A 26,610-nucleotide genomic window follows, 5' to 3' on the forward strand; every position below is an offset into this window, starting at 1 on the left:
GGCCTCCTTTGTGGGAGTGGCTTGCCACCCATGTGACCAGATATGAAGATGCCGACGACACTTGTCAGAACCACCTTAAATTACCTCACACACAGCACTGGCATGCATAAGAATAGGATGTAAACTTGTTTTTTAAAAGGCATCTTTGGTTTGCGTTAAAACAACTTCAACACGCGCAATGTTCTGATTGCACCACAAACGCAGTAGTCATCCTTACCTTTCATAGAGGCACTGAGTTTTATAAATAGGAGCATGATAGTGCAGAATAATCATATCCAAGGACCAGTGGTGGGTTTCAAAAATTTTTGGAACCTCTTCTGTAGGTGTGGCCTGCTTTCCGGGTCCACTGGTGGAACCTCTTCTAACCGGTTCAGTAGATTTGACGAACCGGTTCTATTGAATAGGTGTGAACTGGTAGGAACCCACCTCTGATAACAATATACAGTAATTTTACCGCTTTCTCTATCGGCTTTACTTCTTAGCTTTTATAATTCTCCCTTCTGCATTGCCTTCCTCTCACTATAACCTTGTCCTACAATGTAACAAACATAGTATTAACACTTATAATAGTATTCATTATTTATATCTCCATATATTTGTATTCTCTATTTTCTGTCTATATTCTCTTCGATTCTATTCTCCAAAACTAGATGCAACACTCCAATATAACATCTTACCAAGACATTATAAAGTGGTTCCAACACTGTGATGCTCTCCCTCTGAGCTTCATTGGATTTGGGACAGAGGTGGGTTCCTACCAGTACACACCAGTTCGGTAGAACCGGTTCGTCAAATCTATCGAACCGGTTAGAAGAGGTTCCATCAGAAAGCAGGCCACACCTACAGAAGAGGTTCCAAATTTTTTTGAAACCCACCACTGACACACACACACACACAAACACACACACACACAGACAGACAGATTCACACAGAGAGAGAAAGAGAAAGAAAGGAAGGAAGGAAGAAAGGAAGAAAGAAAAAAGAAAAAAAGAAAAAAGAAAAAAGAAAAAAAGAAAAAAGAAAAAAGAAAAAAAGAAAAAAAGAAAAAAAGAAAAAAAGAAAAAAAGAAAAAAAGAAAAAAAGAAAAAAAGAAAAAAAGAAAAAAAGAAAAAAAGAAAAAAAGAAAAAAAGAAAAAAAGAGAAAAAGAGAAAAAGAAAAAAAGAAAAAAAGAAAAAAAGAAAAAAGAAAGAAAAAGTGAGAGAGAGATGAAATAAAAAAAGGAAAAAGGGACAGAGAGACAAAAGGAAGGAAAGAGAGTGAGTGAGTGAGTGAGAGAGAGAGAGAGAGAGAGAGAGAGAGAGAGAGAGAGAAAACACATGGCCGGCAAGCCACTCCCACCAGGTCACATGGCCAGCAAGCCACTCCCACAAAGGAGGCCACACCCACAGAGTAGGTTCGAAATTTTTTTGAAACCCACCACTGATTTGGGGGCAGATGTTAGCATCAATCCCATCAAATGCTTTTATTTCCCTTTCCAGCTCTTGTGCATTTCACAGGATCTAGACAAAGAAATCCCATGTTCTTTTAGGCTGCTACATCTTTCATTTTCTCCGAAGAAGCTCTCAGCACCCTTTTCTAATTTGACATTTTCTGTTTATTTTGGGGCTCAGTGAGAGCTGGCTGTTTTTTCCCCCCTGCCCTTGGCTTGCTAACAGGGTTTTAGTAGCCAGAGAGGAAACAGCTGGCAACGCAGCGCATGGCTGGCAGGCGCACGGATCCCCCCTGGGGGAATCTGATCTCCTGTTGGTCTCTCGTTTGCTTTCCCTGCCTTTGAGATCAGCTCCCAAAGAGTGGGCTCCAGAAGCACTGACACATGTTCTAAGTCAGTGTTTCTCAACCTTGGCAACTTGAAGATGCCCGGACTTCAACTCCCAGAATTCCCCAGCCAGCGAATGCTGGCTGGGGAATTTTGGGAGTTGAAGTCCGGGCATCTTCAAGTTGCCAAGGTTGAGAAACACTGTTCTAAGTGAAGCAGTTAATGGTTGCATTTTAGCCAGAATTAAGTTTCGGATGCATTTATAGCATTTTGTAGCTCTCATTGGAAACTGCCCTCCCCACAATCTCATTTATCTTGTCATCCAGGATGTTGCAGTATCTGTAAAAAGAAGGAGACCTTAATTTGGCCAGGAAGGGGGAAAGGAAGGAGAGAAGGAGAAAAGAAAGGAGGGAAGGAAGGAAGGAAGGAAGGAGGGAAGGAAGGAGGGATAACAATTAAACAATTGTAGTCAAATGGAGGTATAATGATGGTAATATGTATAAATATCCGAGTTAAAATACTTCAGTTAATATGCATTATGCTTGATGACTGTGGAAGAGATGCACAAAAGTCTTTTGAAACCAACTGATACATTTTCTACAGTGTGTAAAAAAGGAAGATTTTATGTGTTGTGTTTGTTCTGAAAATAAAAAATTTAAAAAAAATTGGGCAGTTATGGTGTCCATCTTGACTTTTTTTGAACTGCATCCCTTTTTTTTGGTCATTTTCCCCCACTTTTCCAATATAAACATGCAGTACGTTGACTGGTCAAGTCTTTTTTAAACAACACTAACCATAGTAATAGAAATAAACATGTATCATTCTAATCTTCCAACCCCAACAATATTAGTCTCTTTTCATAATCCTTTATGATTTCCTCATTAATTTGTTTAAACATGAAGAACATTTCTTTGAGCCCTATATTTATTATCCCCTACTAAATACTATCATTTAATATTTTTAAAAGGGTTCATTATTCCACCATAGCTCCAATATTCTAAATGTGTAGGATTACTAATAATACCAAATATTGACAATAGTTAATCAGTCCCGAGAGTGTATCTCATAATTCCCACAATTTCTAGTCCTTACCATTTTAAATTCACAATATACTTCAACACACTGTTAATATTATTAATTGGATTAAATTGCCTAATCATAAATTCCCACACAACTTATTGGGGTTTGTAGTAAGAATGTATTGCCTATTAATGCATATACTACTATTTTGGCTATAAGCATTTTTCCATTTTATTAATATATTTTCTCCTTATCCCTCTCTCTTAACTTTCTCTCCGGCTTCCTTGTCCTGCTGGCACTGAGCCAATACTTTGTTGAAACTTTTGCGTTGAAATACAGCCTGGGGAAGTGCTTTAAAATAACTAGATCAACAGGGATATGAAGAAGCAATGGGGGGGGGGGGGGGCAGGATCCCTGCCTGTTAAGGGTTGCAAAACAGATTAAAAGAGTGGGGGAAATTGCTTGCTGGAGGAAGGCTCCCTGCTGTGTGGATAGCCAGAGATTTCCTTACAGTAATATAAAGTGACACTAGAGGGCACTTTAAGCTCAGATTAGAGAGCAACCACACTTTCTTCCATCATGAACCAGAGTTAGCCCATTCTCAAGAGCTATCACCAGTTTCTGTTGTTTATCATGACGACAAAACAACAACAGAAAAATGGATAATGTCTCACCTGGTCTCTCTCTCTCTCTCCCTCCCTCCTTCCCCCTCCCTCCCTCCCTCCCTCCCTCTCTCTCTTTCTTTCTTTCTTTCTTTCTCTGTCTCTCTCTCTCTTTCTCTTTCTCTGTGTGTCTCTCTTTCTTTCTTTCTTTCTTTCTTTCTCTCTCTGTCTCTCTCTTTCTTTCTCTGTCTCTCTGTCTATTTCTCTCTCCCTCTCTCTTTCCTTCTCTCTCTCTCTCTTTGTCTGTCTGTCTCTCTCTCTCTTTCTTTTTCTCTGTCTCTTTCTCTCTGTGTCTCTTTCTTTCTCTCTGTCTCTCTCTCTCTCTCTCTTTCTCTGTCCCTCTCTGTCTCTTTCTTTCTTTGTCTCTCTCTTTCTCTCTCTCTATCTCCCTCTTTCTTTCTCTCTCTCTCTTTTCTCTCTCTCTTTCTTTCTCTGTCCCTCTCTGTCTCTTTCTTTCTTTGTCTCTCTCTCTTTCTCTCTCTCTATCTCCCTCTTTCTTTCTTTCTCTCTCTTTTCTCTCTCTCTTTCTTTCTTTGTCTCTCTCTCTTTCTCTCTCTCTCTTTCCCTCTTTCTTTCTCTCTCTCTCTCTTTTCTCTCTCTCTTCCTTTCTCTGTCTCTTTCTCTCTCTCTCTGTCTCTCTCTCTCTCTTTTTTGTCTCTCTTTCTTTGTCTCTCTCTCTCTGTCTTTCTCTCTTTCTCTCTCCCTCTTCCTCTCTCTCTCTCTCTCTTTCTCTCTCTCTCTCTTTCTCTCTCTCTCTCTTAAATAAAAAATGTCTTTTGCATGAACAAGCTGGGAGGGAACAAATGGAGGTCAATCAAGAGAACCATTCCTGGACCCCTCCCCCAGGGGAACCCCAGTAAACAATCATTTATAATCTGAATCTCAATGTGGGGTTCCCAAGAACCATGCAGAGCAGTAGAGCTGAAAGAATCATGTGGAACTTTGGTTCATTCTGTTCCATCTCGACAAATAAAAACAAAAGCCAGCCAAGGTTCTAGTCCTCAATGTCCTTTTCAAATACCACGCCTAAGTCATTGAACCAGCCTGTCCCACTGTTGTACCCCAACAACTGGAGAAGTGGGGAAGAAATCACATTGACACCGGGGCCTCGGCTCTGCAAAACATTTATGGGGGAACTATTTGAAATGCTTAGAGGCCGATTATTAATTTTTTCAGCCTGGCTTTTTTTTCCTTCTCAAAAAATAATAATAATCATAGCTCTTGAGATGCGCATTATTGCTTTATTAGATCAATGTTCTTTGGCAAGGCAGTAAGCAGGCTTTTAATCGAACGCTGTAAAGGAAAGAACATTTCATGCTTTATTTCCCAAGGATTTCTATTTTGTGACCGTATTAAGCAAGCCATTTCTCTCCCCCCCCCACCCCACTCCCCCACTCCTCTCTCTTGCACCAGGATTTCAAACCTGAGCAAATGCTTAATTGGGCTATGCTTAATTGCACCCTGCAATTCAATTCCCAGTTGAGTCTGAAGCTGGCATCTTCCCTCCCCTCCCCTTCACAGAAGCCCTCTTTGATTACGAGGTATCGGATTACTGACTTTGGAGCGTTTCCAGGACCAGGCAGCCATTCCTGATAAATATTAGGTCTTTATTGGACCAACTGAGTTGCTCAACATTTTCCTCCTCCGGCGCTCTGCCAGGAGGGAGGAAAACAGTCCGCGCGGCAAGAAATCATCCAAGGTGATGAACTGGAGGGGGCCCTGGAAGACCTCCAGAGCCACCTCAAATTCAGGAATCTTGCATTTATAAAACTGCTGACTATTTTTTTTTTAAAAAAACAATTCGTTAGCCTGACCTCCTGCACAAAAAATCAGGAGTAAAAAATGGAGTACGCCACCTTCTTTCATCCACATGTACCCTCTGTCAGGCCCACAGTCATTTTTTTCTTTTGGGTCTTTGGCCTGCCATACTTTCTGTTATTCTACTAGGCATTTTCTATTGTGGGAAAATGGGAGGGGGGGATTGTACGGAGTTAGATGCTATGTAGCCATAACAAAATTCTTTCTAGAAAGACAAGGTCATCCTTTGTCTCTGCACCTCTGCACCTGACCGGAACTGGATGGGTGGAACCACTAGCATGGCAGTGGGAGATTGGACCATGGGATGGGACTTGTGGGTTTGGGGGTCAAGATCTTGAACTTTCAACTGGGTGGGGAAAACCAGGAAGCTTTCAGATTCGGGTTTTCCCAGATGTGCCAACATGGCTCTCTTAATCAATTGGAACTTTGAGGAATCCTTTGCCTTGGACTCTGATTTAATTTTGGATGCTATTTGGAACCCTGACACTGTCAGCCTTGCGAGGTAGACCAAGCCAAGAAGCACAGCCAGGAAGACTAGCTCTCTCTTTAAAGTAACTTAACCACTGCCTTGTTTAGCCACTGAAATTCTGCTCCCAGCTATGGTTGTAAGTCGAGGGCACCTGTGTACCAGGTGTGGGAGAATTGTAGCCTTTGCAGAGGGCCTGTTTGTGGGTATTTTGTTGAGCTTCAGAAGAAAAATGGGAGGTTGTCCCAAAGGTGATTTTTTTTCCAAGAGGCAACTGGACTTTCTTTCTTTTTCCTTGAAGACGTTTCTCTCCTCCTCCAAGAAGCTTCTTCAGTTCTGACTGAACGAAGGGAGGAATGGAAGGATTTGTATTCCTTGCATTCATCTGGCCATTAGTACTCTCTCTCTCTCTGAGTTCTAGGAGAGCACTAATAACCAGATGACCGCGAGGCATATAAACCTTTCCCTTCTCCACTGTTCATTCAGAACTGAAGAAGCTTCTTGGATGGGGAGGGAAACGCCTTCAAGGAAAAAAAAATCAAAGGAAGTCCAGTTGCCTCTTGGGAAAAAAAACACCTTTGGGACAACCCTGACTTGGATGACTGAGAATCTCCATCAACAAAATGGGAACTCGGGATGCCTCCAGGAGAAATTTCCCTATTAACCAAAACAAAGGCATTTTTTAAGCCTTTAGAGCACCAAGTTACGGATGGAGGAGGAAAGAGAACATCGGGAAGCAAGGAAAGGAATATTTTGGGAGTGAGCACAGCTGGTAATAACCCTCCCCAGGACAGCCTCTAAACTGCTGCTCCCATTTACAGCCAAAGATTTCTAAGCCGGAGCGAACAGATCTTCCTTTTCCCGCTGAGCCAATTTCCCGACTAGAACAGCTTCCATTTTCTGCATTTTTTTTGTCACCCCCAAACCCTTTTGAACACTGCACAAAAGTTCAGAGAAACCTTTTGTACCAGCTCAGGAGATAGGAAGCAAAAAAAAAAAATCGCCTCTTTTTCTTCTCTTTTTCTCTTTTTTTAAAACCGACCCCCCCCCCCCGCTAAAGCCCACCTCCGCATCCAAAGATTATAGGCACTATAAATATTATTCATCAGGCAAGCTGTGAGAGCCTTTCTGAGTAACGGAAATTTCTGAATGTGGCTGTCAGGGCTAAAAATAATTCAAATTCAGAAAGTAAATGGGCAGAAGCGTTGGGCACATGGCAATGCCATGCTCACAGGCATTGCTGAGCGAATTGAGTTCAAGGCAGAGAGTGGGTTAAGGAAGAAGCAAAGCGAGGCATCTAATCTTCCGGACATTTGTAAGGGACTCTTTGGTGAGAGAGAGGGAAAAAGACTTTTATTATTTAGCCTTCGCTTCTTCAAAGACTTTGGTTTTATATATGAGGAATGAAAGCCTTGGATCAGATCCATTTTTCTCTTCATCAAAACAATCCATCAACTGTTTTCCTTCCTTCCTTCCTTCCTTCCTTCCTTCCTTTCTTCCTTCCTTCCTTCTTTCCTTCCTTACTTCCTTCCTTCGTTTGTTCCTTCCTTCCTTCCTTCCTTCCTTCCTTCTTTCCTGCCTGCCTGCCTGCCTGCCTGCCTGCTGCTGTTTTTGATATTCTTGGTCAGAGGAGGATGCAAGGATTGTATGAAGGGATCCAGGAGAGAACGTATATTCCTGGATCCAGGAATCGGACAATTTGCCATTGCCAATTCGCCACGCCCAACTCACCATGGCCAAGTAGTAACTGTGAGTGGGATCTTGGAGTCCCAGTGGACAACCATTTAAATATGAACCAGCTGTGTGCAGCAGCTGCCAAAAAAGCCAACACAGTTCTAGGTTGCATCAACAGAGCGACAGAATCAAGATCACATGAAGTGTTAATACCACTTTATAATGCCTTGGTTAAGGCCACACTTGGAATACTGCATTCAGTTTTGGTTGTAGGGTTTCCTGCCTAGGCAGGGGGTTGGACTAGAAGACCTCCAAGGTCCCTTCCAACTCTATTATTCTATTCTATTCTATTCTATTCTATTCTATTCATTCCATGCAGCCAGTTTGACCCAGCCAACTCGCCAAGGGACTATTCACGGTGGCTAATCCACCACTGGACAGCTTGGGGTGGGACAATTCAACAATTGAATTATTTAAAATAGTTTTAAAAACTACGATCATTTTTGTCATTCACATTACAGTTCGTCCCTCTTTTGCATCTTTAATGGTTCACCATTTCTTGGATGGTGGATGGTCCCCTTCCTTCCTTGAAGGAACGCGGTGGCTCAATGACTAAGACACTGAGCTTGTCGATCAGAAAGGTCGGCAGTTCGGCAGTTCGAATCCCTAGTACTGCATAACAGAGTGAACTTCCATTACTTGTCCCAGCTTCTGCCAACCTAATAGTTCAAAAACATGTAAGAAATGCAAGTAGAAAAATAGGAACCACCTTTGGTGGGAAGGTAACAGTGTTCCGTGCGCCTTTGGTGTAGAGTCCTGCCAGCGACATGATCATGGAGACATCTTCGGACAGTGCTGGCTCTTTGGCTTTGAAACGGAGATGAGCACCGCCCCCTAGAGTCAGGCACGACTAGCACATATATGCAAGGGGGACCTTTACATTTACCTATTTCTTGGATATTGGGGTAACTCTTTTCCCATGGTGAGTTGTCCCATGGCAAGGTGGCTGTGGTGAGTTGCCCCGCAGTGAGGAAGTGTCCCCCCTCTCCTCAAATCAAGGTTGTGACTGTGACAAGGTTGCAACTGTGTGAGCAATGCCCCCCCTTTTAAACGCATTGTGCATAAACAAGGGGAGCTTTGCAGAATTCCAATGGCCCTCTTGACTTTTTGAACTCCCCCAGCCTCACCCCCAAACCCATCTACCTGGAATCACAGGAGGTGGACAGTTTCCAGGCCAGGAAAATACTCACTTTGTGCCATTCAACCAGCCACTGCTACACAGGGAACTGTCCATGGTGCTGTTTTGGGGTCTAAATGTATACTTAGGGCAGGTACTTGGGAGATGAAAGCCAAGAAGTGGTTGGCATCCCATCGCTCACTGTATTGTATGCTTTATCTAGAGCCAGTTTGGTCTAGGGGTGAAGGCACTGGGTTAGAAACCAGGAGGCTGTGAGTTCACGTCCTGCCTTAGCCAAGAAAGCCAGCTATGTGATTTTGTGCCAGTTAGGAGATGGTGAGTTCTAGCATGGCCTTAGCCATGAAAGCCTTCTGGGTGACCTTGGGCCACACTCAGCCCATCTCACCTCACAAGGTTTTTGTTGCAGGGAATGTAGAAGGAAGGTGTGTCGGATATCTTCAATGCCTTGAGTTGTTGGAAAGTAATAAAGGTCATTTTTGTCATTCACATTACAGTTCATCCCTCTTTTGCATCTTTAATGGTTCACCATTTCTTGGATGGTGGATGGTCCCTTCCTTCCTTGAAGGGACGTGGTGGCTCAATGGCTAAGACACTGAGCTTGTTGATCAGAAGGTCGGCAGTTCAGAAGTTCGAATCCCTAGTGCCGTGTAACGGAGTGAGCTCCTGTTACTTGTCCCAGATTCTGCCAACCTAGCAGTTTGAAAGCATGTAAAAACTGCAAGTAGAAAAATAGGAACCACCTTTGGTGGGAAGGTAACAGCGCTCCGTGCACCTTTGGCATTTAGTCATGCCAGCCCCATGACCGTGGAGACGTCTTTGGACAGCGCTGGCTCTTCGGCTTTGAAACGGAGATGAGCACCGCCCACTAGAGTCGGGAACGACTAGCACATATGTGCAAGGGGAACCTTTACCTTAATAAAGGTAGGATATAAATAGCAATACCAATAGCACTTAGACGTATACTGCTCCATAGTTCTTTACAGCACTCTGAGTGCATATTGCTCCCAAGAATCAATCAATCAATCAATCAATCAATCACTCACAAAAGTATCATCATCATCATCATCATCATCATCATCATCATCATCATCATCATCATCATATCTGAGTTCATTTCCCCTTCTTGCTAGTTGTCTTCTTCTCTTTCCTTCCATTTCCCCCAGAACTGCAGCCTTCTGCAGAGAGCTGGCTCTTTGCATTGACTGATTGATTATGCACTTTCAAATCGGTGTCAACTCTTAAAGGCCATGGAGATTGATTTTCCTCTGACAATATGTCCCAAACTGGTACTTCATGTCTTCCAAAAATGCCCCCATCACCACTGTAACCGAGCCTATCCCCCTGGCTTCTGATTGTCCTCTTCTTCTCTGTCCTTCCACCTTTATCTCAGCATCATAGTCTTCTCCAAAGAGCTGGGTCTTCCCATAATGTGTCCAAAGTAGGAAGCCCTGGACAGATCAGGTTAGGAAAGATCAACATGGAGAAAATCTATCTGTATTATCTCTTGAAGTCGGAAATGACTTGATGGCACAGAATCAGTCGATCGAACCCAGAGTCACATGGTTTGAGTTGGTTGGGTCCAATGAAGGTAAAGGTCATTCCCGACTCTAGGGGGCAGTGCTCCTCTCCGTTTTAAAGCTGAAGAGCCAGCGGTGTCTAAAGACAGCTCTGTGATCATGTGGCCAGCATGACTAAATGGCGAAGGTGCATGGAACGTTGTTACCTTCCCACCAAAGGTGGTTCTTATTTTTCTACTTGCATTTTTACGTGCTTTCGAGCTGCTAGCTTGGGCAAATAATGGGAGCTCACTCCGTTATGCAGCGCCAGGGATTTGAACCGCCGAACAATGAATAACAACAGTAATAGCAATAACTCCTTGACTTAAACACCACTTCATAGTGCTTCACAGACCTTTCTAAGTGGTTTTAAAAAATCAGCATTTTGCTCCCAACCATCTGCGTCCTCATTTTACCCACCTCAGAAGGATGGAAGGCTGAGTCAGGATCCTTGAGCTAGTCAGGATCAAACTGCTGGCAGTGGGCAGAGTCAGCCTGCAATACTGCATTCTAACCACTGCACCATCAGGGCTCTTAACAGTCTGCTAAGTGTTGATAACCGACTCTATTGCCTAAACCAGAGTTTCTCAACCTCACCAACCTCAAGAACTTCAACTCCCAGAATTCAGTGTGCTAGAAGGGAGCTCTTATTCTCCCCACCTTCATAAAGTCCATCAGGATTCAGAGCTGAAAATTTTATGGTGGGCTTCCCATCCTGGTGGACCCATTGTCCTTAGAAGTAGAAGCAATACTAGCACTTAGACTTATATACTGTTTCCCAGTGCTTTTACAGTCCTTTCTAAGCGGTTTACAGAATCAGCCTCTTGCCCCCAACCATCTGGGTCCTCAATTTACCAGCCGTGAAAGAATGGAAGGCTGAATCAAGCTTGAACCGGTCAGGATTGAACTGCTGGCAGTGAGCAGAGTTAGCCTGCAATACTGCATTCTAACCACTGTGCCACCAACAGCAATGAAAGTGCATAATGAAGGCTGAACACCTAAAAAGCTGTATAAAGTGTAGATTCTCTGGTGACCCAATTCATAGTCAGCCTTAAGCATCATGCGCATGGTTATGTCGGGCTCATCCCTCAACTGAGCGTGGCCATATCCATTACATCATGAAACAACACTGGACACAAATCTCCAAAGCGATTCTGAAAACCACTCCCAAATTGTACTTGTTAATGGAGCAGAAGGAAAAAATTAATTCACATTGAATGAAAAGAAGGACTAGGGGTGACGTGATAGCAGTGTTCCAATATCTCAGGGGTTGTCCCAAAGAAGAGGGAGTCAAACTATTCTCCAAAGCACCTGAGGGCTGGACAAGAAGCAATGGGTGAAAACTAATCAAGGAGAGAAGCAACTTAGAACTAAGGAGAAATTTCCTGACAGTGAGAACAATTAACTGGGGGAACAACTTGCCTCCAGAACTTGTGAATGCTCCAACACTGGAAGTTTTTAAGAAGAGATTGGATAACCATTTGTCTGAAGTGGTGTAGGGTTTCCTGCCTAAGTAGGGGGTTGGACTAGAAGACCTCCAAGGTCCCTTCCAACTCAACTCTTCTATTCTATTCTTTCCTAATTTCTATTCTATTCTATTCTTCCCCAATTTCTATTCTATTCTATTCTTTCCTAATTTCTTTTCTTTTTTCTATTCTATTCTATTCTGTTCCTGTTCCTGTTCCTGTTCTGGTTCCAGTTTTTGTTTCTATTCTATTCCTATTTTTATTCTATTCCTATTCCTATTCTATTCCTATTATTTCTATAGTCTAGTCCAGTCCATTTTTATTTCTGTTCCTGTTCCTTTCCTTTTTTCTATTTTCTATTATTTTCTATTCTATATCCTATCCTATCCTATCCTATCCTCTATTCTACTACATTATATATATGATACAAGATCTTTTCATTCTTTTCAGGAAAGATTTTGGGGAAAGGAAGGAAGGATGATGACGATGATTATTATTATTATAAACTCATTTAAATCTTCATCTTGATCTATGTTCCTCTTTCCCTGAAATCACATTGAGACAGACATAAGGAAAACTATCTTTATTTCTCAATTCACTCTCTTGCTTTTTTCTTGTTTTGTTTAATCGGGAAATCCTCTCATTCAAGATTTGTCTTTTGGGGGTGTATTTTTGGAGGGGGAAAATAATGTTCTGCAAATTATCCGGCTATGAGGAACCCCTGTGCCCAAGGGCAACCTACCTCCCATACACACGTTTGGGAAATTACTAAATGGGTGGACTTGCTTGCCTTGTGATAGCTACCCAGTTGAAAAGAGGTTTTAATTTAGCTTTCATTTAAAATAAATGGATCCATTTCATAAGTAATGAAACATTGCAAAGTTAATGGGCCTGACAAGCATTGGAAATAAAATACATGAATAAGGACAAGATGTTCCATAAATGCTTAGGTGCTTCTTTTAAAGAAAGCAGCTATTACTCTCCACAGAAAGAGTAACACACCCACACACACACACACACACTGCCAGGCCATAGGTTCTCATTATGGCCCTATGGAAATATAAATTAAACAATGAGGAGGTGGCGATGTCCATGCCTACACTTTGGCGGGGGGGGGGGAATATCAACGAGGACTTTTGTGGCTGCCGGGACATGACGTGACAAGGAAGTCAAAAAAGTCAAGATGGCGGCCAGAGACGACAACCATTATTCCAATGGGATTGGATTGGTGGGGGAGCCTTCTGATGTTAGCGCACGAAAGAAGCACTTTGCCCCCATTGGAAGAGAATAATTGTATCCCCTGACTAAGTGGATAAGACGCTGAGCTTGTCGATCGGAAAGGTCGGCAGTTCGGCGGTTCGAATCCCTAGCGCCGCCTAACGGAGCGAGCTCCCGTGACTTGTCCCAGCTTCTGCCAACCTAGCAGTTTGAAAGCACATAAAAAGTGCAAGTAGAAAAATTGGAACCACCTTTGATGGGAAGTTAGCAGCGTTTCGTGCACATTTGGCATTTAGTTATGCCGGCCACATGACCCTGGAGACGTCTTTTTAAACTTTTTAAATACTTTTAAACTGGGATTGGGCGGCATACAAATCTATTAAAATTGGAAAAGTTAAAATTGGAAGTCTCCGGACAGCGCTGGCTCTTCGGCTTTGAAACGGAGATGGGCACCTCCCCTTAGAGTCAGGAACGACTAGCACATGTGTGCGAGGGGAACCTTTACTTTAACCTTTACTAATTATATCTCAGGTTGGAGCCCAGAGTCCTTAATGCTCTCTGAGCCTGACATTTTATTTTTAGCCAACTATGTAACACCATCAGTTACAGATGAGAGAAAATCAGGTAACATACTGATGATGTTACCTAGCTGGGTAATGAAACGTTTGCAAAAAGCCGACCAAGCTGAGAAAGCCCCAAGGAGCCCACGTCCTCCTCCTTGTATGCAAGCAGAGAGCAAATCCACTCCCTTCTAGTCCTGATGATGTTACCTAACTGGGTAATGAAACACCAGCAAAAAATAAAATAAAAAATAAAAGTAACCCTGAGCTACAAATATTCTCTTCTATTGGGGAAAAATGCAAGAAGTCAAGCTTAAAGAGCACCGGGGACCCCAACCCATTTTCTCCCCTTCCCCCAAAACCCACGGACCTTTCTAGTAAATCCCTCATCCATCCCCCTCTATCCCTGCCAGAATCAGGCCTAAGGAATCCCTTTTGCCCTTCTTTTCAAACCTTGAGCTGCAAAATATTTAATTAAGGCCTGGGGTGGGGGGGGGGGAGACAGCCCATCCCCCAATGAATTTTCCCTGGCTTGATGACCCATCTCTGGGTGTGGGATGTTACCTGTAAAAATAGAAAACTTGGTGGGGAGTGTGTGTGGGGGTATGTGGTGGGGGGAGAAGCAATTGGATGAAATAAGGAGAAATTTCCTGACAGTTAGAACAATTAATCAGTGGAACGACTTGCCTCCAGAAGTTGTAAATGCTCCAACACTGGAAGTTTTTAAGAAGATGTTGGGTAACCATTTGTCTGAAGTGGTCTACGGTTTCCTGCCTAAGCAGGGGGTTGAACTAGAAGACCTCCAAGGTCCCTTCCAACCTCAAAAATAATAAGACCTCCCCGAAAATAAGGTCAAGTGGTTATTTCAGGGGTCAAAAGAAAATAAGACCCTGTCTTATTTTTGGGAAAACACGGTGCAAAGAATGGCTGCAGGAATTGGGTATGTCTAGTTTAATGAAAAGAAGGACTGGGGGGGGGGGGGACATGATAGCAGTGTTCCAATATTTGAGGGGCTGCCACAAAGAAGAGGGAGGGGAACCTGTTCTCCGAAGCACCTGAAGGCAGGACAAGAAGCAATGGGTGGAAACTAATCAAGGAGAGAAGCAACCTGGAATTAAGGAGACATTTCCTGACAGTGAGAACAATGAATCAGTGGAACAACTTGCCACCAGAAGTTGGGAATGCTCCAACCTTGGAAGTTTTTAAAGAAGAGATCAGACAATCGTTTGTCAGATAGGGTACAAGGCAGTGATGGCAAACATTTTTATCGTTGCGTGCCAAAAGCGGGCACACCCACATCCATCATGCAATGCATGTGAGATGTTCACCCTTTCCCACCCGGGCATGCACCCCACCTCTCCCCCTCGCCCATTGTTGGCTTCCAGGTTGGTGCAGGAGACTTTCCAAGCCCAAAATGGGGCGGGGGGAGGCCTCGTGCTGCGCCCCTGCGCCCCATTTTGGACCCAGAAGGTGTCCTGCACCAGCTTAGAAGCCAAAAAGGGGCACATGGATGCTGAGCCCCCAAATTGCAATGCAAGCACCTCCATGCATGCACCCTGCCCCATGCATATGCATGCATGTTCCTGCATGCCCCCTGCCCCCTGTGCATGCGCGGCAGAGACCTGGCTGGCGGGAGCCGCGTGTGCATGCAGGGTGGAGCTGGGCTTGGCCGACGGCTGGCGTGCCCGCAGAGAGGGCTCTGCATGCCACCTGCGTGCCATAGGTTCGCCATCCGTAGGGCTTCTTGCTTGAGCAGGGGGTTGGACTAGAAGACCTCTAAGGCCCCATCCAATTCTGTTCATTCTGTTCATCCACATTCCCAACTCTGGGAAGAGGTTTTCTGGATTTCGCTCTCCAAAGGGAGGGAGGGTGAGCGGAAGCAGCGGCCTCCCACGACCCTGGAAGGGATGAATGGTGGGGGGGAGAAGGGGCGCAAGACCGGCGAGGAAGCCGATCGGCTCTAGGACCCGGCGAGGGCAGCGGGCTTTCCGCGCAAAAAAGCCCGAGACTGGAGGGAGGAGAAGCCGCGGAGGGAGCTCCGCTCGCCTCTCGCCTCTCGCCTCTCGCCAGCCGCGCGCAGAGGCAGAGAAGACCCTGGAAGGAAGAGGGGGGCATCGGCTGAAGCGCTGCAACCCCAGGGACCCCCCCCAGCTCCCGACGGGGGTGCATGTGCCTGCCTGCCTCTTGCACCCCCCCCTTTAAGGCTTCTCCCCCCCCCTCCTCGGGTGTGCAAGGTGCGCGTGCGTGCGTGCGGCTCCTCGCCTTTCTCTCGCCCGCTTTGCAACAATGTCTGCGCGCCCCCCGGGCTGCCCCCCGAGCAGGCGACGATGGGGCCGCTGAAGAAGGGCGATCGCCGCCGCCGCCGCCGCTCCTCCTCCTCCTCCTCCTCCTCCAACTCTTCCTCCCCCCCTGGCAGGGGTCCCCGGCTCGTCTGCCCGCCGCCCCTCGCCTCGCCTCGCCTCCACCGCCCAGCCTCGGCGACCCAGAGGGACCCTCGTGCGCCGCGGGGCTCCGGAGGGCGAGATCCCAGCCTCTGCACCCCTCGCCCGGCCAGCCTCGGCTGAGACCGCAGACCCTGCCTCGCTCCGGAAACCCCCCACCCCACCCTTCCAGACAGGTGCGTCTGGGGCATGGCTTGGGATGGGTGTCTTTCGCCGGGCGGTCGGAGTCACAGCCCAGGGGCAGGGGCGCGAGCAATTGGGTGGGGGGGCATTGGAGGTGCTACGGCGACCCCAGGCGGGGAAGGGGCTTCGCGCGGAGGGAGGGAGGGGCGTGGAAGCCAGGGCTGTGACAAAGGAGGAGAGGGTGCAAAGAGCTGGAGGGATGTGGGGAGAGGGCGTTCAGGTACCTGGGGAGGGGATCCTATCCAGAGAACGGATTGGGTGGGTGGGTTTATGCCTGCATGCAGGATATTGGTCCTGCAGTGATGGGGCGGGAGGCTTGTGGGAGAGAAACGCTTGCCACGGCCCAGACCCCTCCCCAAATCTCCTCTCCACCAGGCTCGCCAAAGGTGATCGCGCGGTGCAAGGAACGGGGTGGAACGAGGAGAGGGGGGGAGGGAGAGAGGGAGGGAGGGAGACGGCGGGGAAGGGAAGAGCGGTTGGCCAAGCCCAAGTCGCTTGGCAGCTTTGGGCACAAAAGCGCGGCTGGAACAATAGAGCTCCTTCCACCACCACCCCTCCCTCCTTCCCCACCTGCAGCGGCCAGAAAGGCAGGCCGGGCGAGCCCCCCTCCCCTCCCCTCGCGAGTCTGCAGCAGAGAACGACTGGGGTGGGTGGGTGAAGATGAGGAGAGACCCCGGTTAGGGACGCAAGGTCAGCTTCTTCTTTGTCTCCTGGCCCCGTGTGAACGGAAGTGTTAATGCGGGTGTGTATGGGTGGGGGTGGGGAGGGGGCTGGATCATCTAAGAACCCACAAAAGCATCGGACCCTAACCTCTTCCACTCCCGCGGGAGTTCTGCCTTTCCGGGATGGCTCGCATGGCTTAGAAACTGACTCACCTGAGATTCCTTAGGCTAGATAGAAGGATAACACAATAGTATTGTGGGCACCCTTCCACCCGTGGGCACGTGGCTTGGTCTTGGGAGAAGCTCTTGGGGGCAGGTGGCCTGAAAAGACCAGGTGGTGTTGAGCTGGGGGTGGGGAGAAGCCCTCCTCTTATTTTCTTTAAATTAGGGTTGCAAAAACTCTCTCTCTCTCTCTCTCTCTCTCTCTCTCTTCTACCGTTGTTTTCTTCCAACATTAGCAACTTGGGGTTGTTGAGCAGAGGGGAGGGTGTATGGCAAACCATGATTAACTGCACCACAGTTTCCAGGCTTAATCTAGATGCCTGGGCCCAGACAACACCCTGAAGGAGAAAGTTGAAGATCTAAAGGTTGCATCTGAACGAGGAGAGAGATTTAACCTAGAAATAAGGAGGAATTTTCTGACCGTGAGAACAATCAACCCATGGAACAGAAGTTGCCTTGAGAAGTTGTGGGAGCTTCATCCCTGGAGGCTTTCAAGAAGAGTCTGGACTGCCATTTGTCAGACATGGTGTAGGGTCTCCTGCTTGGGTGAGGTGGGGGGTTGGACTAGATGACCTCCAAGGTCGCTTCCAACTCTTTTCATCCTGATCTGTCCAGGAGTGGAAGGTTTGCTAGTTTTAACCTTGGTTAGGCATTATTATTATAATTTTCTTCTTCTCCTGGTTTGGATACTGCAAATATATTGGGTGTTGGTGTGCAAACTTTAACAATTCCATACGAGGGTTAAACCTATTGTCTGGACCTAACCAATTTAAGGCACCAGCTGCCCAGATTCATTGTAGCTTGGTATCTTGGTCTGTAGATCAGGGTTTGGCTTGGAGTTTAGCAAATCTTTTTACCCAAGAAGATTTGGTTTGTCTCTCTCATGGGGTAAATGTTCTGGAAGAGGCATGGTTAAATAAGGGCCAGTGTTGGGGTACATGGTGGGCTAAAATGTGACAAGGTTTGTGCCTCATTTAATATACAGGTAGTCCTCGACTTACAAGCTTTCATTTAGTGACGGTTCGAAGTTGCAACGGCACTGGAAAAAAAGTGACTTTAAGAACCATTTTTCACACTTCCAAGCGTTGCAACATCCCCAGGGTCACATAATCCAAATTCGGGCACTTGGCAACTGACTCACATTTATGACCGTTGCTGTGACCCAAGGTCACGTGATCCCTTTTTGCAACCTTCCGATCAAGTCAGTGGGGAAGCCGGATTCACTTAACAACCTAACTCCACACAGCTTCTAAGGAACCCCAAGTTACGTCCGTTGTAACTTCAAACAGTCACTAAGGGACGGGTCATCAGCTGAGGACTACCTGTAGAGGTCATCCTCCACTTACGACCGGAGAGTAGTGCAGCATTTCAGTTGTTAAGCGAGGAATGCTGTTCAGCAAGTCCTGCCGCAGTTTATGACTTTCCTCGACGTAGTTGTTGAGTGAGTCACTGCACCGTTTTCCAGCACTTGAGGGGCTATCGCAGAGAAGAAGGGATCAACTTATTCTGCCAAGCACCTGAGGGTAGAACAAGAAGCAAGGGATGGAAATTAATCAAGGAGAGAAGCAACCTAGAAAGAAGGAGAAATTTCCTGACGCTGAGAGCTATTGATCAGTGGAATAGCTTGCCTCCTGGAACTGTGGGTGTTCCATCATTGGAGGTTTTAAAAAATAGACTGGACAACCCTTTGGCCAGGTGTCCTGCCTTGGGCAAAGGGTTGGACTGGAAGACCTCCAAGGCCTCTTCCAGCCCAATGACAGATTCACAGAGTTGGAAGGGACCTTGTAGGTAATCTAATCCAACCCCCTGCCCAAGCAGGGACCCTACACCATTTCTGACAGATGGCAGTCCAGTCTCTTCTTGAAAGCTTCCAGTGATGAAGCTCCCACAACTTCTGAAGGCAACTTGTGTTCCATCAGTTGATTGTTCTCCCTGTCAGGAAATTCCTCCTTATTTCCAGGTTGAATCTCTCCTTGGTCAGTTTTCATCCATTATTCCTTGTCTGGCCTTCGGGTGCTTTGGAGAATAGCTTGACTCCCCCCTCTCTGTGGCAGCCCCTCAAATATTGGATCACTGCTATCATGTGCAAGAGCCGAGGTGGCGCAGTGGTTAGAGTGCAGTACTGCAGGCCACTTCCGCTGACTGCTATCTGCAGTTCGGCGGTTCAAATCTCACCGGCTCAAGGTTGACTCAGCCTTCCATCCTTCCGAGGTGGGTGAAATGAGGACCCAGACTGTGGGGCAATATGCTGACTCTGTAAACCGCTTAGAGAGGGCTGAAAGCCCTATGAAGCGGTATATAAGTCTAACTGCTATTGCTATGTCTCCCCTAATATTTATTCAGCTTGATATTTGCCCCTCTTCCTCTTGACATCTTGGTTAAAGGATAGGCTGAGACACTGGCCTTCCAAACTTCTCGCAGGAGACAAGTGTCACTCTTCCTTCCTTCTCTTTCTTTCTTTCTTTCTTTTCTTTCTTTCTTTCTTTCTTTCTTTCTTTCTTTCTTTCTTTCTTTCTTTCTTTTCTTCCTTCCTTCCTTCCCTCCCCCTTCCTTCCTTTTCTTTCCTTCCTTTTCTTTCTTTTCCTTCCCTTCCTTCCTTTCTCTTTCTTTCCTTCCTTTTCCTTCCTTTCTCTTCCTTTCTTCCTTTCTCTTTCTTTCCTTCCTTTCCCTCCCTCCCCTTCATTCCTTCCTTTTCTTTCCTTCCCTTCCTTCCTTCCTTCCCTTCCTTCCTTTCTCTTTCTTTCCTTCCTTTTCCTTCCTTCCTTCCTTTCCTTCCTTTCTCTTTCTTTCCTTCCTTTCCCTCCCTCCCTCCCTCTTCCCCCTCCCTCCCTCCCTCCCTCCCTCCAGATTTTAGGAGCTTCTTGTATTAAGCCTTGTTTGTTTGTATTTGACCGGAATGAATAACAGCAGGATATCTGCTGATGGCCCGGAAGGCCAGTGGCGGTTTGGAGAGGATCAGGTTCCCTTTATTTCAACAACATGTCACAGCCTTTTGTCTGGTTTTTCCCACAGGGAAAGGAAGGGGCTGTCAGCATTTTCCCACAGACACGCCAGCTGGGGTTTGCACTGAAGGGTTTGCCACATCAAGGTTTATGGAAGGCACCCCGAATTCTGGTGTCCCGTAAACCGGCTCAGTTGCCAAACTAGCCAAGCTGATTTTAAGCCAGCATCTTATACGAACTCAGCCATTGTTTGTGCCTGAGACAGAATCGATCTTTGGTTGTCTGGATGCTGTTTGGGAGCAATTTTTCTTTCCCCTTTTTAATGCCTTCTCATCGCTTTCAGAGCAGTGTGTTGTCTCCCGGATCCCCTAATTTTCGCCCTCTCATCTTCCAAAGATTGGACTGTCGCTCCTAATTTCCAGGAAGGTTGGCAGGTGGGAATGTTGTACAGGAATTATAAGCGTTACAGGGGTCATAAAGTAGTGAAGTAGTGATTTAAATCGTGCTGTTTATACTTAAATTATAGGTAATTCTCGGCTTATTCGGACATTTGGCAACTGACCCCTGTTTACGATGGTTGAAAGTCCAAGGGTGATATGATCACCTTTGGTGTCCTTCTCAGTCAATGGAAAAGCCACATTCAAGAAGAGACTGGACTGCCGTCTGTCAGAAATGGTGTAGGGTCACTTGCAGAGTTGGGTTCCTACCAGTTCGCACCTATTCGGTAGAACCGGTTCGTCAAATCTACCGAACCGGTTAGAAGAGGTTTCACCAGTGGACCTGGAAAGCAGGCCACACCAACAGAAGAGGTTCCAAATTTTTTTGAAACCTACCACTGGTCACTTGCTTGGGTGGGTGGGTGGGTGGTTGGACTAGATGACCTCTAAGGCCCCTTACAACTCTGCTCATCTGTTTAAAATCAGTTATGGCTACCATGGAGACCAAAAGTTCTGGTGCCAAGAGAAACAGTTGAGGTTTGCCCCGTTTTACAACCTTTCTTGCCATAGCTACTAAGTGAATTGTCCAGCTATTGAGTTAGTAGCACAATTATTAAGTTTACAGATACAGATTAACCTAGTTGGAAGGGACCTTATAGGTCACCTAGTCCACCCCCCCCCCACCCAAGCAGAAGACCCCTACACCATTTCTGACAGATGGCAGTTCATCACCCATCATTCTTTAATGACACCATAATCTCTTGTGGGGTGGAGTCTGGGCAACTGAAGGGCGCTAGCAGAGTGTTTTAATGGCCGGATGCCCTTCCCTGTTGCCAATGAGGAGTTATAGTCAGCAGATAGAATCTCAATGTGCCCAGAGAGAGAAATATCTGCCTCTACCTAGGATCGAACTCACAACCCTCCTGATTGTGAGGCGAGGGCTCCTCTTCTAGGCCACTGCACCATTCCACAAAAATCATGGTTCAATTCACAGCTGAAAATATCGGCACTGCTTATCTTAAGCTGGAGAAAGCTGGGTTCCTCTTAAAATGAAATGGGTTGGACTTTGGAGAAGTTTGGAAGGCAAGTTTGCAGGTTTTGCAACAATAACTTCCATTCGTAGTACAAGCCAATTGGCTTTTCTATTCCCCGTGTGAACTTACAGCTCAGTTAGATGGTGGTTTTACCAGTGTCAGTCAGAAACCACAGCCATTACATAGCCTGTTTATACCCTTTCCCTGAAAATAAGACCTCCCCAGATAATAAGTCCAATTGGGCTTTGGAGCTCATGCGCTAAAATAAGCCCTCCACCCGAAAATAAGCCCTCCCTGAAAATATTGCAACACAGCAGCAGCCATGAGGTGACCACGCTCGCTGTCTCCTGCACCTCAAAAATAACAAGACCTCACCAAAAATAAGGCCAAGTGCTTATTTCGGGGGTCAACAGAAAATAAGACCCTGTCTCATTTTGGGGGAACATCGGCGTGTGATGGCTGAAATTGTGTGACCAGTTTATAGGTGGTCTTCAACTTACAACTTATTTATTTAGTGAATGTTCAAAGGTACAACAGCACCGTCAGAAGGAATTGGGTTCTGAGTAGTGGAATCAGATCTAAGGGAGCCCGTTTGGTGTAGTGCTTAAACATACAGAGGGATGCGGTGGCTCAATGGCTAAGACGCTCAGCTTGTCGATTAGAAAGTCAGCAGTTTGGCAGTTCGAATCCCTAATGCTGCGTAATGGAGTGAGCTCCCATTACTTGTCCCAGCTTCTGGCAACCTAGCAGTTTGAAAGCATGTAAAAATGCATGTAGAAAAATAGGAGCCACCTTTGGTGGGAAAGTAACAGCGTTCCGTGCGCTTTTGGCGTTGAGTCATGCCGGCCACATGACCACGGAGACGTCTTCGGACAGCGCTGGCTCTTCGGCTTTGAAACGGAGATGAGCACCCCTCCCCCTAGAGTCAGGAACGAGTAGCACATACGTGCGAGAGGAACCTTTACCTTACCCTATTCCTTTTGTATGAAAAGCAGGATATGCTTAAATACATGCATGGTTTTAAATGCTCAGAAGATAAATCTGAGAGAGCTTATTTAGCTTTGCAGATTAGTGTTAAGCCCGTGGGGGATGGGAGAATGCTATCCAAATACCTAATATTCAGCGTGGAGCTCCCGTAAATGCTCGGTATGTTCAGTTTTACAACCCCCTTGTAAAACAGACGAATGTCATCTCTGCATTGCATGTTAGGAGCGGGGAGACTTAAATGCTCATATCCAGCTTTTCTCCTGCCAGTTTCCCAACCAGGCATGTGCTTTGACCAAATGCAGCAACTCGATGGCAGTGTGGTGAGGAATTTAAGGAACTGTAGTCCCAACCCACACACCTGCCTAATAACAAGGAGGAGGCAGCTACTTTAAGAAGTTTTTTGGGGGCACTGAAGTGAATGGTTGAGCTTAACTATGAACACGAGTTTCTAGACTCTAGGATCGTGATGGTGAACCTATGGTGTGCGTGCCACGGGTGGCACAGGGAGCCATTTCTGAGGTCACGCAAGGCATTGCCCTGTCAGCTGGACAGCTGATTTTCAGCCTTGATTTTCTGCCATTTTTCTCCGGAGGACAAAACATGGCCTAATGGGCAACCCGGAAGCTCATCCCCGAACTTCCGGTTTGCATGTTGAGCCATTTTTTGCCCTCCTTAGGCTCCTAGAAAGCCTCTGGAGCCTGGGCAAAAAATGAGCTACTGGGTCCACCGGAAATCGGAAAAAGGACCATTTCCAGCAACCGGAGGACCTCGGGGGGGGGGGGGGGACAACGCCGTTTCTGCCCTCCCCAAGTTCCAAGAAAGCACAGGGGCCACAGTGTAGGGAGGGCATTAATTTATAGGGGCGGGCACGTGAACACATGCAATAGTGCATGCACACGTGCTTTTGGCCCCCTCGGTGAAAAAGATTTGCCATCGCTGCTCTAGGAACTAGGTAATTACTTCCCTCCAAAAATGAAGGACCTTCATTGATCTTATCGGTGATTGCAGGCCAGAAGAAGGCGGGACCAAAGGAAAGAGCCGAGGTGGCACAGTGGTTAGGGTGCAGTACTGCAGGCCACTTCAGCTGACTGTTATCAGCAGTTCAGCGGTTCTAATCTCACCGGCTCAAGGTTGACTCAGCCTTCCATCCTTCCGAGGTGGGTGAAATGAGGACCCAGACTGTGGGGGCGATATGCTGACTCTGTAAACCGCTTAGAGAGGTCTATAAAGCACTGTGAATTGGTATATAAGTCTAACTGCTAACTGCTATTGCTAAGTGGGTGAGGTCAAATGAAGGTGGGCGGGAGCCAAAGAAGAAGCCAGCAAATTGACTTTCTCATCCCCTACAGCAAAGTTGGGGGATTCGTCATATGTTTGGCATAACTTCCCCTGCTACGGGAGGTCTACTGTCCTTGTTCTGAAGTCAACACTCGTCTTTCAAGGACAGGACAGGTGGTGGCCCAAACCAGCGAAACCATACCAGGAAAACAGCCAAATCTACCCTGTTCCCCCCCAAAAATAAGGCCTATCTATCCCAAAAGTAATACCTAGCATGTTTTTACATATGCAGTTAATATAAGCCAAGGGTGTCCAAACTTGGGAACTTTAAGACTTGTGGACTTCAACTCCCAGAATTCCCCAGCCGGGGAATTCTGGGAGTTGAAGTCCACAAGTCTTAAAGCTGTCAAGTTTGGACACCCCTGATATAAGCCCTACCCTCAAAATAAGCTCTGCTTAACTGCCTGCACAGCTGCCCACCTGCCCATTCTGTCTGGTTGCTTGCAGTGCCACCGACATAAGGTGACACAAGAGGGGAGGGGAGCTTTCCCACGTGCCCCGGAACCGGCTTACCTCAGGGCCCCCACAACCAGGCCGTCCGCGCTCCGACAACTGCCATATAGCCACCCCACTGGTGTGTCTCTCGGCCTCCTGCTCTATTGGGGCTGCGAGCTGGCAGAAGTGGCCGGCGGCCACTACGGACAGGGCTGCCTGAGCCACCACTGTGAGGCAAGACAGGTATCGGGGCATGGATGGCCTGGCTGGGGGGGGGGACTGTGGTAAGCTGGTGTGGGCGTGTGGGGCAGCTCCACCCCTCGCCTCGTGGCAGCTGCACTGAGACACGGCACGACCTCCTGCCACGCCAAGCAGAAGAAGTACTGTAGGCTTTCTGTACATGGGAAAACAATAAGATATCCTCCCCCCCCAAAAAAACATAAGCCCTAGTGCTTATTTTGGTGCCCCAAAGAAAATAGGGTCTTGTTTTTGGGGAAACACGGGTAACTGTAGTTCCATTTAAACATTTTCATTAAGGTTAACATGATTACTCTTTGTGGATTTAATTTTCCCCTCTGCCACATTAAACATTCACTTTCAGTAGGAACTTTCAGAAAGGTCAAGTTGTCCACATGTGCTCTGTAGAAGACAATAGAATAGAATAGAATAGAATAATGGAAAGAATAGAATAAAATAGAATGGAATGAAATGAAATGGAATAGAATAGAATAATGGAAAAAATAGAATAAAATAGAATGGAATGAAATGGAATAGAATGGAATAGAATAGAATAATGGAAAGAATAGAATGGAATGGAATGGAATAGAATAGAATAATGGAAAGAATAGAATAAAATAGAATGGAATGGAATAGAATAGAGGATAGGATAAGATAGAAAATAAAATAGTGGAGAAGAGAGGATAGAAGAAAGGATAGGATAGAATAGGAAAAAATAGAATAAAATAGAATAGAATAGAAAGAAATTAGGAAGGAAGAGAAGAGAAATTAGGAAAGAATAGAACAGAACAGAATAGAATAGAATAGAATAGAATAACAGTGTTGGAAGGGACCTTGGAGGTCTTCTAGTCCAACCCCCTGTTTAGGCAGGAAACCCTACACTACTTCAGACAAATGGATATCCAACATCATCTTAAAGACTTCCAGGGTTGGGGCATTCACAACTTCTGGAGGCAACTTCTGTCCCACTGATTAATTGTTCTCACTGCCAGGAAATTTTTCCTCAGTTCTAAGTTGCTTCTCTGTAGGCTATTTATGTCTTGGTTTTAGACTAAGGTCAAAGAGAGCCTCCTTTAGTCAAGGTCAACCGGCTAGTGGCTTCACCAGAAGATCTGTGGAGTTTCCTGGGCATCAATGCAGAGGTGATTTCCCATAATGTTCTTTGAGGATTTTAATTTCGTACTTCCCTTCCTAGCCTGCAGCTGTAGGATCTCCTGGCAATCTCCCACCAGGTGGAATGCAGCACAGCTTTCTGGAGATCAGCCAAAATCTTCATGATGCTGCTATTAGCTTGAGGGCAGGAGCCGTAGCTAGTCGCTCTTAAACAGAAAAAAAAAGAGGCTAGACCTTATGATGGTTTGGAATCTAGCCCATTATCTGAGGGAAATTGCTAGTGTAAAATAATGCTCCGATTTGTTAAAACACTTTATTTGAAAGATTCTCAAAACATTCTTCGAACTCTTCACCCTTCTTCCTGCTCCTGACCAAACTCCACCGGATGATTATGATAATAGTCAGGAATTGCTGATAATTTGCTGTCTTTTGTGATACCTAAATCAGTCACTTTGCTTTGCCTAATGCTAAATATAATCTCACTCTGATGACGTGCGTGGCATTCAATCTTTCCTTTACAATTCAAGGTGTCTGGATCTAAAGATGCTTCCATTCATCTTTAGAAAACAATAGAGTTGGAAGGGACCTTGGAAGTCTTCTAGTCTAACCCCCTGTTTAGGCAGGAAACCCTACACCACTTCAGACAAATTGTTATCCAACATCTTCTTAAAAACTTCCAGTGTTGGAGCATTCACAACTTCTGGAGGCAAGATGTTCCACTGATTAATGATTCTAACAGTCAGGAAATTTCTCGTTAGTTCTAAGTTGCTTCTCTCCTTGATTAGTTTTCACCCATTGCTTCTTGTTCTGCCCTCAGGTGCATTGGAGAATAGCTTGACTCCCTCTTCTTTGTGGCAACCCCTGAGATATTGGAAGGCTGCTATCATGTCTCCCCTAGTCCTTCTTTTCATCAAACTAGACATACCCAGTTCCTGCAACCGTTCTTCATATGTTTTAGTCTCCAGTCCCCTAATCATCTTTGTTGCTCTTCTCTGCACTTTTTCTAGACTCTCAACATCTCTTTTTTACATTGTGGCAACCAAAACTGAATGCAGTATTCCAAGTGTGGCCTTACCAAGGCCTTATAAAGTGCTATTCACACTTCACTATCTCTTCCTAGCTATGTACAATCACGCCTAGAGTTGTTCAATTCTAGGGATTGACACCTATTCATAACTGACTAG

General features: G+C 46.0%; 1 protein-coding gene across 1 annotated transcript in view; it reads left to right on the plus strand.

The window, feature by feature from the left end:
• The first annotated feature begins 15,794 nt into the window (after positions 1 to 15,794).
• SBK1 (SH3 domain binding kinase 1) overlaps positions 15,795 to 26,610 on the plus strand; it is a 41,949-nt gene continuing 31,133 nt past the window's right edge. Inside the window, exon 1 of the mRNA XM_087728489.1 lies at positions 15,795 to 16,012. The gene's annotated coding sequence lies outside the window, so the exon portion shown is untranslated. The remainder of the gene's footprint in view (positions 16,013 to 26,610) is intronic.

The sequence above is a fragment of the Thamnophis sirtalis genome, unplaced genomic scaffold (genome assembly GCF_051295495.1).
Source record: "Thamnophis sirtalis isolate CommonGarterSnake01/CBP01778 unplaced genomic scaffold, rThaSir2_p1.2 scaffold_14, whole genome shotgun sequence".
NCBI lineage: Eukaryota > Metazoa > Chordata > Lepidosauria > Squamata > Natricidae > Thamnophis > Thamnophis sirtalis.